General features: G+C 43.5%; 1 long non-coding RNA gene across 1 annotated transcript; it reads left to right on the top strand.

Moving 5' to 3' along the window:
• Positions 1-1,121: 1,121 nt before the first annotated feature.
• Positions 1,122-13,410, top strand: LOC135304582 (uncharacterized). Its single transcript, XR_010365908.1, has 3 exons — positions 1,122-1,674; positions 1,778-1,852; positions 12,625-13,410. It is a non-coding gene; the product is annotated as an uncharacterized LOC135304582 (long non-coding RNA).
• Positions 13,411-13,803: the final 393 nt, after the last annotated feature.

The raw sequence follows: 13,803 nt of genomic DNA, 5'->3' as shown, positions 1-13,803 counted from the left end.
AAAAAAAAGGTTATCATCCCCTGGAAGTATAAAATCTACATCAGCAGTTTCCTACAGTGGGGGAGAAATATAGTTCAGAAAGAGCAGTTTTTGTTTTGGGATCTTCCAAGGGGAATTGAGCCCAGACCTCCACCTGACAGGGCTGGGGGACGTGACTACTTAGCCAGAGCTACAGGGCCAAGCCCTGTCACACCACAGGAGCCTGGAGAACCTGGGAGGAGAGTTAATTAACCATCCAGCACGGAGGAATGATCCTGGTGCTGGGAGAAGAAAGCTGCTAAATAAAGGGAGCTGGTGCAGAGGAATGAGGGAATTAGGCTGGTCAGTGGAGCAGAGCAGGCAGCTCTGCAGAGGAAAAGCACCAGGGCTGCAAGGGGCAGGAGGAGCTTCCCCAGGGTTCTTGTGGAGGGTTTGGTGGAGGTGTTCCAGTGTTTGGGATGTGTCACCAAGGTTCTGCTGGGTGCCAGGGGTGACAGGAAGCGGTGACACTGAGTCAAGGCCTTGCCATAGATCACTCACAGGGTGGTTTGGGTGGGAAGGGACCTTAAAGATCATCTCATTCCAGCCCCCTGCCATGGGCAGGGACACCTTCCACAAGGCTACAGTGAAGAAATTCAAGTCATGCTCTAAAAGAATTGTACAAACCTCAGTGGAAAGGAGAAAAGTACAAGTAAGGGATCTGGTGGAGTTTTGGAATGGAGATCAGTAATTTCTCTTTAGCTGAGGTGTTACAATGGAACAGAAAGTCTTGAAGTTTTTTCCTTCATGACAGTCAAGGCATGAGAAAAAATCCAGTTCATTTTTGTCCCCTTGATTGCAGGTGGGAATTTTCAAAGTCAGCCAAGACAGTGGGGCACAAAGATTACAGTAAGATTAAAAACCAGCTGAATACTTGCAGGCATCATCAGGTCCCTTTGGAAAGCCTTGTTGGCTGACCAATGTATGTTTTATATGTATCTTTTTGGGGAAATGACGGGTTATTTCCTGCAGCAGAGCACGGGAAGTCTCAGGCTCTGTGAAAGTCCTTTTCAGATTACTCTTTACTTGCTATGCCCCTGTTATTTAAAAGTCTGCTGCACTCTAGAGGATGGAAATATTTGTGGGGTAAAGACGTGCCTCTTTTCTTTGCCCACATCCCTGGGTGAGGCATTTCTGCACTTTGAAACAACGAAAGTTCCCAACAGAAATGTTCAATTAACTGTTAAACACTCTCATCAATTCAGGGATCATTTCCAAATCTGATGGATGAGTTCAAAATCTCCAATTCATTCTAACCATCAGGCGGAAAAACAGTTGAACTCCTGAGGAGAAAAGAGCAGATAAATGCTGGAATGAACTTGCATATCTTTGAGAGGTGCAGTGCTCTGCAGACAGTGAGTTATGAACAGGAAAACTTCCTAAGTGTGTACTGTAAGCAGAATAATAATGGGCAATGGGCTCAAGCTAAAGGTTTTTTCCCTCTTTCCCTCTGGCTTCATTTAGATCCCAGTTTAAAAGGCACGGAGTTTGTTTTTGTGTACACACGGGGAAAGTCTCACACCATGCACAATTAAATTATTTCCCATGACAGTAAAAAAAAAAAAAAAGTTCTATTAAAACCAAGAATCTAAAAAGTATGCAAAAATTCAAGTGGAAGAGGAGAAGCTGAAAGAGGACTTATGAATTCTTGGTCAAGTGAGTAATTTATTGAACTCTCAAAATTAATGCTAAATTTAAGTTAGTTTATTTGGACAGTTAGGATTTATTCTGAATTTTTAATCAGGTCTGTTTCTCACAGGTGCATCGAAAGGATTCAATCTGCAGGAGCTTCTGAGAGAGTTTTTAATTAATGCAACCTGTAAGCCTCTGAAAAGTGAGTGGAAACAAATGCAATTCCCTGCTCCATAATGGCAGGATTCTGTTTTGTGTCAGCAGTGCTCTTAAACTCACTGATTCTATATTTTATTAAGAATAGGTTATGTAACATGAAAAAAAACCATAGTGGAGTATATTTTTCTGAATCCCATCACAGTTTCCTGTAATTCTGCATTATGCATGAACAGACTCAATTATATTTCTATGAGATTTTTAGACTCTGGCTCCACTGGCTTCCATTCAAACCTGCATTTTGAATATGCTGAGCTATGAATTAAAAACCCAAATGCAAACAAAACCAGCAGTAGGTGGACTGATAGCAGTGGAAAATCTTTTTTTCCTGGTAATATCCATCCTGTTACTTTTCCGTGTACCCAGATTCCAGCCATTTCAGCTCTTATGGGGTGATGTGACCTGGCATAAGTGAAGTATTCAGCACAGAATGGAGGTCAGTATGTTTGCTTAAACAATCATTTAAATAGCAATAATTTTAATACAAAAATGTATCCTAGCTGCTCAATGCATTCCCAGAAGCACAGTGCCCATTCTGTGCTTAGGATTGTATGGAAAAGGCCAGGAAGCTGGAGAAGAAGGAAGAGTTCTGCCTCCCATTTTGCAGGCAGAAAATTCTGTCAGTGAGGGATCAAGAGACAGATCCAGGCTGATTCAGGGAGTTGGTAAATGACCTAAACTGAGCCTGAAATTAGTGAGTCTCGGGGTGCTGTTCCATGGTGCAGCTGAGGTGCTAAAGCTGCAGGTCCTGCTGGAGAAGGAGATTCCCTGAAAGAGGAGATTCTGAGCCAGGACAGGGGGCCCAACAAGCCAAAACCCCAACTCAGCCTCTGCTGGGAGTGGGGGAAATGAGAAAGCCACAGGGCTCCCCTCACTGTCTCCTGCTGTGTCTGTCTGAGGGTTGCAGAGCTCTGGGGATGCTTTGTGAGCCTGTCCCAGCACCACAGTCCCAGGGCAGCAGAGGTTTGAGGATGGAAAAGGATCCTGCCCTGCTTCCCCTCCCCACCACCCCTCCCCTGGTTCTGCTGTGCCAGCCCCCAGCACAGCTGCTTGGATTTCACCCTTAGATCTGTGTGAATTGATTTCACATCAGCAGTGAAATCAATTTCACCGTGAGATAAATAAACTGTGGGCACAGGGAAATAAGTTCAGTTGGCAGAAAATGGCATTTATGGTTTGAGTGTATCACCTCCAATCGTTTGTAATAATCAACTCTTTGAAACAATAAACTTCACTAGCTGACCCAAATCTAAGTACTAAAAATAAACAGATCAGCACCAATTTGCTTGGTTTTTACAGAATAAAAGGCTCCTGTTATTTTCAGAGCCTTATTTTTCCATTTCCCTTAATGCCCTGACCTCTCTTTACTGGCCCACTTATTAGTAACACTCACTTTTGGGAGATTGTAACGTCACTGAAAGCACAGAAAATACAATTCCTGCAGCCATTAATCCTTGTCTTGATGCTACCTCCACAGCACAATGCCTCTCTCTTTTACTCCTGGATTTTTTCCTCCCTCTTTTTCTTCCCCTTTTTTTATCCCCTCTGTTTACCCCAGTGGAGCCACTCCACGAGGTAATTCCCTTTGTGACCAGCTTGCTGCAAACTATCTCCTATTTACACTGGCTGCAATTTTCAATTAAAGACAAGAACTTAACTTTAGTGGAGGGTCCTATAGAGTCCAGCATTTGCGACTTAAGATTTGCTTTCCCAGCTTGAGACTTTGAAGTTGGGAAGCTGGAGAGGGAGCCTGGATGAGGTGGCAAAGTGTCTTTCACAGAAGAGCTTTAAAGCAGAAAACATGTTAACCCCCGGGCTCTGGGGCTGGGCAAAAACAAAAGGTAGGGAAACAAATCTCATGCAGAAATGAGGTACAGGCCTGGTAGCCAGAAACATGATTTAAGTGGCCGAGTTACCCTTTGTACAGTGTAATGATGTCAGCACATAACAACTGGGCTGCTTTTAAAGAATATCCTGAAGTGTCCAGTCTAAACCGATTAGGCTTGAAGCAGAGGACTGTGAAATGCCACTTAACATGCTGTTTTAAGCTCATAAAAACCAACTGTAGGCAGAAGGAACTGTAAGCTTTTTGTTTGCTAAATAAGCAGGACACACGAGAAATTATCGTCAGACAAGGAGAAGAATTTCAATGTACAAAATTCCCCTTACATTTCTCATTTAACTCTATGTATTGGGATAGCTTAGGAGATTGCAAATAATTTTTTTTTATTTAAAAGATGGCAGGTGCCAGTTATTGTGTCTGTACCTACCAGAGTAGATCATACAAATTGGGAGATTTTCTGGCTACATTAAGTTATATATTATATCTATATTTATATCTATCTATATCTATATGTCGTAAACAGGAAACAGTCCTGACTATTTTTGATCCTCTCAGCCCCCAGCTGAAGAAAAAACACATCTAAAGCAACCTTTTTTTGAAATTTCTGTCAGCTCATCAAGCTTTAAACCCCTTACATGCTGTCTGCTAATAAGAATTAAATCATGTAATAGCCAGTGGATAAATTAGCTGAGCAAAACCACAATGCTTTATTTAACAATTTTTATCATTATTTCGAAGCATCCAAGAAGAACAGGGCCTGAGAAGTTTTAAATCTGAATTAGCTTAACTACTTGTGACAAGTTTACACATGAGAGACATCGAGACTGTGTTCTACTTGCTACTTGGAGTTTCATCCTGGCTTTCTGTTTGAAAGATCCCAGCCGAAGTTAAATCAACCCACCCTTTGCTGATTTCCAACATTAGACATGTCCCCAGCTCTTTTTTTTTTTTTTTTTAACCTTGCTTTCAGGCTGACTTTCTCCCAATTGAAATTCAGTTCCTGAATGGTCGGTTTTTCCCTTGCTTCTAAACGTTGATAAAAAAGGGTTTTCTTCACTCCCTCAATTTGATGTGACAGGGCCCTGACATGAATAATGGACGTGTTTCTTTCACAGGCAAATCAACTTAATTTAGCATGCTTTTATACTTTCAATGGCAAAGCCACAAGCCTGTAAATTCCATGAGATCCTTTAGGTTTGCAGAAATCTTTAGAATTAGCAGAAAATGTATAAAGTAAACAGCACTTATTTTGTCAAAATACTTGAATAACTTTTATACAGGAGCTAGAGATGAATATATCACTGCCTAATCAGATTGTGATTTACACGCAGTTGAGGATGGGCTGCCCGGGTTCAGCCGGCCCTTTTGCTCAGGGAGAAAAGAGGGGTAGGAAAACGGAATAATCACAAATATTAAATAGAATTAAAATCCTAAACTTTCTTCTGAAGGAGAAGAGTGGAATTTGGAGAGGTTCATGCAATAGAGGTTCTGTCAGAACTCCCTTCTCTGCCCATCTCCCTGGAGAAGTTGCTGCTTTGCAGCTCAAGAAATGAGGAGGGGAAAAAAGAATATTATTTATTATCTACAGAGGAGGATGAGACAGCAAAACAATCCACCAGCTTTAGAACATAACCTGCCTGTGTGCACTGACAGGTATTGTCTGGGAGGGGTCAGAGCCTTGGAGCCCTGATGTCACAGTTTTACTGTGGATTTCCACCTCTGCCTCACTTTGCTGGTCAAGGTGTGCTAAAGCAGGGCTGGAAGATTTCCTTCGTGCTGAACAACAGCAAAACTCCTCTTTGAAGCTTCAGAGAGCAGCTTTGGGCTCCTCCTCAGCCGTGTGGTTCCAGGATGTTCCAGGACTCCTGGTACCTCCCTCCTGACCTACCATAAATCTCCTGTGAAGCCAACAAATGCACGGGGAGCTCTGCTCTCTTCCCCCACAGAAAGCCAAGGGGTGGAAATGAGGAGAACTCTCTCAGCTTGCCCTTTTCACCTTTAGAACTCATCTCCCAGCACTGCTGCTGGTAGGGAGCAGCCTGGTGACACTATCAAAGGAAAATAGAGGTTAATTCTATTGTCATTACTTATTATTGGAACATCGGGCAGCTGTAGAAGCTCATTCATTAAAATACCCTGATAGTGCTGATAGTGGATCAGGGAGTAGGAAATAGTTTGGTTTGGAGGTGCTAAATGCTAAAAACCATCCTGTTTGCATAACAGAGTGTTAAAAAAGAAATCCTTTCTTTGTAGTATTACATAAATAAAAGAATAACTAGTTTAGAAAAGGGTCTTCTCAAAGGAAATGCTACTGGACTCGAAGCCATCAGGCGGGGTAGGGAAAAGCCAGCCCACAGAGATGCTCTGCTGCATTCAGCCTTGCTTCCCTTGATGCAATCAACGTGGCTAAGGGGATCCCACATACCTCCAGCTCTGTCTGTAATAAGTAGTTAATCAGCCAATTAGGGGAACCAACAATTACAAATTGGGAAGAGGAGAACAAGGGGAGAAGAAAGGAGTGAGTCAAGGTAGGCTGCAATCCCTTTGAAAAGGTTTCTAACATTAACTCCTAAAGAATTACGTTCTACCCTACCTTGACTGATTTGTTTCCCCCCTTCCTCTCCCTTCTCCTTTTCCTACTCGTTGGGTCAGTTAATTGGCTGATTAACTAGCAATTACCTCTGGGACCAGCTCTATATAGGGTCTCTTTTAATCGAGAATTTTATTGACAAAGGCACCAGAGCAAATTCATCTGTGGTGTGAGCTTGCTGGAGTGAATGGCCTGACACCCAGGACAAAGTTGATCCATTGTACCACAGGCACTGTGTTTTTAAAGCATTTGATTAACTTGGAACTTTTAAAATTACATTCTTTTGGGGTTCATTTTGGGTAGGAGCAGGAACAAGAATTAGGGAGGGAAGTCAGTCAGGAGATGTCTGGAGCAGCAATGTCCTGCTCTGGGTGATGGCAGAGCAGCTACACAGGGTGGCACCTCCCTTCTCTCAGGCTGGCACTGCTGCAGGCTTGCTGGCACAGGGTTTTTGTGCCCAGTGAGTAATTGGCAGCCCAGGAGGGTGGGGGACATCTCTTATCACTGGTCTGGTGTGCACAGCTGAGTTCTCCAGCCAGGGCAGAACTCCTAACAGTATTTGGGGACTCAGCACAGAGAGGAAAGCAGCTCAGCTGTCCCTGGTGCCTTTCCAGGCCCTGTTTGGACCATCTTTTACATCACTTTCAATCTCCTTGTTGCTGGCACTCTGCTGGATTCCTGCAGCCCTGTCAGGCTCTGTGTTTTGTGCTGCAGGAATCAAACCCAGTGCATTTATTGCAGCAGAAAGCTTCAGTGGGACGCTGCAATTAGAAATCCTGCATTCTTGCATGTGCCTGTGCTGTCTGGAGCTGCTGCTGCTGCCTCAGGCTGCTCTGCTGGGAGGGGAATGATGAGCTGGGCTGGACCCATGGTTACCAGGCAGTGGGGAAAGCACAATGAGGAGGGGATGGAGATCCTGTTCTGGGAGACCTCAGACCAAGGGGCCAGCTCTGAGCACTGCAGCCAAAAGGCAGAGGATCAGATTATTGAGGGATCTGGCAAATTCCCTAGAACACTGGGGCCTGGCAGGAACACATCCCTCCCTGCATGAAAGGGGCTCTGTGTTTCACAGTTTCCAACAGCTCACGGGTTAAAGATGGGCTAGCCTGGGGATGGAACAGGAATATGGGATCTCTGTGGGGAGGGAAATGGGAGAAAGAATGGCTCTTTCCCTTGCTTGGCAAGGACAAAAAGAATTCCTGCTGCAGATGAGGCAGTGACAGGTTTAGCAGCAGATCTGTGTCTGCCACCCTGATCGTGGAGCTCCAGATGCTGCAAGGAGCAGCGCAGGTGAGGCAAAGCAGTTTTGCAAATCTAGACACAAAAGGCAGGGGTAAAAGTCACAAAAGGGACAGTGGATGTTTTATAGAGGTAGAGGGACAGAGATGGGGCATAGAATTGCATCCTGTCTCTCTGCAGCTGTCCAGAATCAGTGATGGCACCCTCTGTAGCCAGCAATGCCAGCTGGAAATGTCCCTGTTTGTGCCTGGAGGTCACCTCTGTGTGGGTGCTCACTCTGAGTCCTGCAAGGAGGGTGTCATGTAAATGTTTTCTTGCTACAGACCAAATATTCCTGACTAATCCAAGCTGTCTTGCTAAAAATGTTTATGATACAGGTCCATATAATATAGGGATAACATATAAATGTTATATCATATATAAATGTTATATCATATATAAATCATATAAATGTTTATGATACAGGTCCTATATAACAAAAAATGCTGATATTTTTAATAAAGCCTTGTTAATCCTTTATCTTTCAAACTTCTGCACTTGGAATGAGAGGGAAAAAGCAGAGAAAAAGAGGGGGAAATCACTTTTTTTCCTAATGAAAACATGCTGTCTGGTTCAGGGAGCAGCTGAAAAATATCAGTGGAAGAAAAGCTTTATCATAATTATTCTCCTGACAAAAGACACTTGCTTGCTGAAAAAAACTCTGTTATCCTCAGTGTGATAAGAAACTTGTAACAGAATTCCCAGGATCTGAGGGATGTGGTTAGCAGAGGGAGAGAGTAGCTTTGCCTATCTTTGAAGTAAATTCAATCCCACGAGGTATTTTTGAGTCTGAGAACACCTGATACCCAGTTTACATGGGAACTAAAGAACAATACATTTGAATTATCATAAAAGTGATAAAACGTGTTCCCCAGATCCAGACAAAGCCTGTCACTTTGGTGGCCACAGCTCTGGATTTCCCTGGAATACAGCTCATCCTAAAGCTGGATATTTATCAGTGTTGTGGAGGGACTTAGGGAAGGGCTCACCCAGAACCATTGTGGATTACTAAAAAAGATTCCTGTCTTTAATGCTAAAGGGTTTAGAAGCCTCAGATTAGGAACAAATATTCCTCAGATGCCAAGGCATCTGAGGCAGGAGGCCAGACAAAATTCGGTTTATAACCTTTTAATAGCAATGTATATTTGCCTTGTGAATTAAGATCCACATTTGCAGGCAGGAGCAATAACTCTGTTCCTGGCCATGAAGGGAGGAAGGAAGTGCAGGCAGAGGGTCAGGAGTGCATCAGTGCCTCTGATCCGTCTCAGTGTAGGAGCTGGTGCTGCTTTACTCCTCCTTCCTTCACCTCTGCTCTTTCCACAAACCACTAGAAGAAGTTTCCAGCCATGGCAGAGTATGAAGTGAATGGGTGACATTTCCAGGAACACATCCCAGGACCTGCTAAAATCAGGATTTGTTATAGGCTAGAAAAGTTCTTTCCATCCTGAGCCAGTGGAGGTCTGTAAGCCAAGAGGTGGGTGCTGTGCTGAGCATTTAAAAATTCCAGGTCTTCTGTCCTTGCAAAGGGAATGGGGGAAAAGGGATTTTGTGTCAGTTGCTTGATGGAAGATGATCTGGGGAAGGCACAGTTGGCCCTCTGCAGCAAAGCACACCAGTTAGGGACTTCCTCTATCTAGGAAAATGCACAACCTGTTAGAAGTGATAAATAAAAATGATTTCTCACAGCTCTTGAAACTCTGCTTGTCCTGTGCTGAACAACTGTCAGAGTGATGGTGGAAAGGTGTGGTTAGTGTGGTTTTGGGGCTTGCTAGAGAAACAAGGACCTGGACACACTATGTGAAAACCAAAGGAGTATTTTAAGTACATAATATAAGTGTATTATATAAGTGTATCTTGTTCTTATCCCCTACTCATTTGATGTCTCTTAATCTTGTGCTGCCTCCAATATTCTGGTGGGGTGGAGGGAGAGGGGGTCTTTAATGGGTGCTAGTTTGTACCTACGTGGTGTGATCAGCTCACTAGGAGTGAAAGTGGCCTCTTCTCAAAGGTGTGGGATGGCAGATCCTCTCCCAGCTGCAGACTGGGATTCAGGCAGCTTTCATTCACTGCCAAGCATGGGTTAGACATGTGAGGAGTGACAGCTTAGGCAGCCCATCTTAACAACAGTAAAGACATCACAGAGCAGGACAAGAGGAAGAGAACTGGTTGGTTTTCACTTGATCAGCCAGCTCCCCCCTTGGGATGTGCCCTGCAGCCCTCCTGGCCAGCAGGCTGCTCCCTCCCGGCGGGGGCAGGAGTGACCACCGTGACACAAACAAGGTGGGAGCAATGACAGAGAATCACCTTTATAAAAAATGAGAAATACAGGAGTCCAGCGCTCCAGTTTCCCTTCTGCTGCCCCCATGCATCCCTGCAGAGGCTCAGAAGAGACAAGCCCACTATTACAATGTTGTCAGGGCCCTGCTAGTTTTCTAGTTCATATCCTTGTTCATGCTGTTTGTTAAGTACTTGTTCACTGTGACAGCTTTCAGCAAAACAGAACACACTGAATGCTTCTTTCCAAACAGCTCTGTCCTGCTGGGCTTCAAGTGAAACAAGCCCTTCAGACTCCATCATGTGAACTTTTCATAAGGAACAATCTCCTTTAGACAATTCCTTTCAGAGATACTATCCGTGAAACTGGGACTTGGGGATGAGGTGACATCACAGCCTTCTTCCTCTGGCCAGGGTCATGGCCACCAAAGTTGTATTTGTTAGGAGGCCTCCACATGGCATGGTGCATGATTTCTTTAATTACCTAATGTTTCCCTATTTAAAAAAAAATCTGCAACCACTTGAAAGTGTATTTTAGTATGTTTTCTGTTGAAAGAAAAGGCTTTTGTGCAAGCAGTCAGATCCTGGCTTGTGAAAATCAGAACTGATTAATGAAAATATAACTAGCCTGCAGTTAAATGTTAAAGGCAGATGTGCCCGAGCTGGTGGACCGAGGCAGGCAGATCTTTGCTATTTCCCTGGTTGGTGTCTGTTACTTGTGCCATCCCCCATGGGCTCACCTGTGGCAAGTGTGGAAAAAAGCAGGAGGTTTGAAGAGCAAGGCAAGGTGTGCATGTCCAATGAATAGCACAAAAATGGGGCAGAAAAGCTGGGTTAGAGAGTCTGGAGTGTGCAAAACATTCATGTGCACTTCAGCATAAAGAACTTGGCCCCGTGGGTCTCCTCCTGCCTCACTGCTGAGGGGAGACCGTAAAAAAGTTCCACCACTTTTCCAGGAGGTGGAATTGGAATTGCTGATCCATGAAAGGTGTCCCATCCCAAATATCTGCCATGACTGGAGAGGAGAGGAAAAGTAATGTGGTAAAAGCTCCAGAGAAGCAGTCACATGGAGGAAACTGAGGGGAAAGAAGATTCAGGGTTAGGATTGGGTGCAGAAAATGGTCCTTTGGGTAGTGGTGTGTCCCATTGATACAGGAATGGAGATTTGAGTGGCTTTGTGCTTTTAACTGTTCCTGGTTTGTTCAGCTAAATATGAAAAAGATATCTCATGAGCAGCTTGATATTTCATTCTGGTATTTCTCTTTTATACTGTATTAAAGAATTGTTCTTCTGCACTGCATTACAAAAAAAGAAAACCCCAAAGTGCGTTAAGAAGGCATTGCCCTTAAAGAACTTAAAATGCTAACTGGAAAACAAATTTAAGAAAAATGTCCCTCAACCCAAGCAGTGTTTGGTCCCCCATGAGAATGTGTTAGTAGTGTGTCAGCTGCCTAGTGGTGACATTTGGAGCTGGAGGCTCTTTGTTTATCCAACTTTCATGACAAAATGTATGAGAGGTATGAGCTCCAAAATGTGTCTTTCCTTTAACACTGTTGGAAAAGTGTTAACTCGGTGTTTTTTCCCTCTGTGCTTCTCTAAATGTTATTTTCTGAACCAGGTTTGATTTGTGTGGCTGAATCAATCTGTCGGCCAAATTTAAAAGGCAAGTGATTGATATAATAATTTTGTCTGTAACATATGTACTCTTTAAGATACTTTCTGTACCATCTTTGCATGAAATTAATTGTATAGACTGAAAAAATTTACTTTGTTATGTCCAGAAGTAGCAGTTTAGTTTTTCTGACTTCCTGTAAATCTTCATTCATTTTCAGTCAGACCAGGGAATTCCATCACTCTTTTTTTGTCTGGCCAATAATTCAGGACTAAGCACGTGCAACACCAAAGCAGTAGGTCTCTCCTTTTATTCCACATGCCTCTAATGAGAAATATTAATTCACAACTGCAAAAAGTTATGCATTTTGCCTGCAGGGTTGGAAATGAAGTCAGTAAAATTGGGGCAAGCTTGGGGCAGAAGTTGCTCAGGATCCTGTGGAAATTTATGCACACATGGAGTTGTCCCTGTTGCTGCTGTCATGGAAGGCATTCCTCTTCCCAGCTGCATCCCACCTTAATGAGAAACCACTTCCATGTGCAATTTCACAGGTGCCCAAAGAGAGAAGGAAAGTTTGAGGACAAATTTTAAAGGTATTGAACAGACAGTATCTCTGCTAGATTTTGGTTGGAGCATTTACAAATGATCAGTACTTGTGATTCCCTCACTGGTGTGGAAAATGGAGACCATCCTCAAACTCAAGTGTTTATGTCTGTTTCTTTTCCTTTTCACAGCTCAGTGCTGTGCAATTCCCACTGAGGGCACTGGGGTTTTTTTAACACCCTAATCTAAGATATTAAAATAATTTAAGCAACAATTAGTGACTAAGAATTAGTCCTGCTAAACAAAAAAAAAGAACAACAGAATGAAAAGACCTCTGAAGAGTCTCAGAATATTTACAAATCGATTTGTCTTAATGTCTGTTCTAAATGTAACCATAATGAAATCATACTTGGCATTAATAATATTGCTTTGGAGTGGTTTGCCTTAAAATGTTCATTGTATCCTAAGCTGTTCACATTCAGCAGGGACAGGCAGTGATAACCAACCAATTTCAGGGTCAGCCAGGTGTGGGAGCTGGTCACAGAGCTTGGGCTGTGTAGTACAGGACCTCATAAATAACAATTTGCTTCTGTTTTGTGTCCTTTAAACTCATACCAGAAGGAAAGGAGAGCAGGAAGAGAAATGTCTGCATGTGGAGAACTTCGACATAGAGTTATCTGCAATCACCTATTGCATTTGTTTGTGCTGTGCAGAGAGTGACTCCTGTGCTCGACTATTTCCCTTTAAAAACTGAGAAGAGTAGCTCCTGTGCTCGACTTTTTGCCTTGGAAAAACAGACAAGAGTAACTCCTGTGCTAAGCTATTTCCCTTTAAAAGCAGAATAACTCCTGTTCTCCACCATTTCTGTCTAAAAACTGAGAAGAGTAACTCCTGTACTCGGTTATTTCCCTCTAAAAGCAGAGAAGAAATAACTCCTGTGCTCAACTATTTCCCTATAAAGCAGAGAGGAGCAACTCCTGTGCTCGGCTATTTCCCTCAAAAAGCAAAGAATAACTCCTGTGCTCGACTGTCTCCCTTTAAAAGCAGACAAGAGTAACTGTGCTCGGCTATTTCCCTTTAAAACCCACGGCAGGTTTCAAGTGCAGCCTGGAATAAACACAAACAAACGTGGTATTCATTCAGCCGGGGTTTCTCCCATTCACGCTCCGCATTCTCTCACCCTCTCAAAACTGAGGACCGCACGTTTCCAAGCGGGGGGATGAGGGGGCGCTGGGATGGAGCTTTTTTTCCTAAGCAACCCTTGCTTTTTCACGATTCATTAAACCCTTTCTCCCTCGCGTGTAATTGGAGCCCTCTCATTTACATGCATGAGGGATGCATAACTCTGCGAGAGGTGCTGTGCTCAGGGGGGATAAAAAATAAGCCAGAGAGAGAGGAGGCGGGCCAGGGTGAAGGAGACACGGGAAAACTTGGCCAGGGAGAGGCGAGCAGGGCCCGGGGCTCTGGAAGGAGCCGGGGCAGTGCCAGGCTGGGAAGGGAGGGATGCTGGGCGATGCTGCCTCGCCTGACCCCGGCGCTGGCCCTGCCCAGACCCATCCAGAGCTGGGCCGTGCATAGATACATAATATAATACTGGCTTTTCGCAAATATTTAAATTTTATTTATATTTTTATTTTATATTTATTTAATATTTAAAAGGATTCTGTATCTAAGGTATTAAAGTAACTTTGCTATAAAGATATGGTTTTTATTTCTGTTGTTAATTAAGCTTAGACCTAGTAGTGAAATAGCTGATATAAATATGTTTGTGTTAAAATGCCTACTAAGATAATATCC

The sequence above is a fragment of the Passer domesticus genome, chromosome 7 (genome assembly GCF_036417665.1).
Source record: "Passer domesticus isolate bPasDom1 chromosome 7, bPasDom1.hap1, whole genome shotgun sequence".
NCBI classification, from domain to species: domain Eukaryota; kingdom Metazoa; phylum Chordata; class Aves; order Passeriformes; family Passeridae; genus Passer; species Passer domesticus.
The sequence above is the reverse complement of the archived record's forward strand: the minus strand, read 5'-3'. Positions and strand labels throughout refer to the sequence as shown.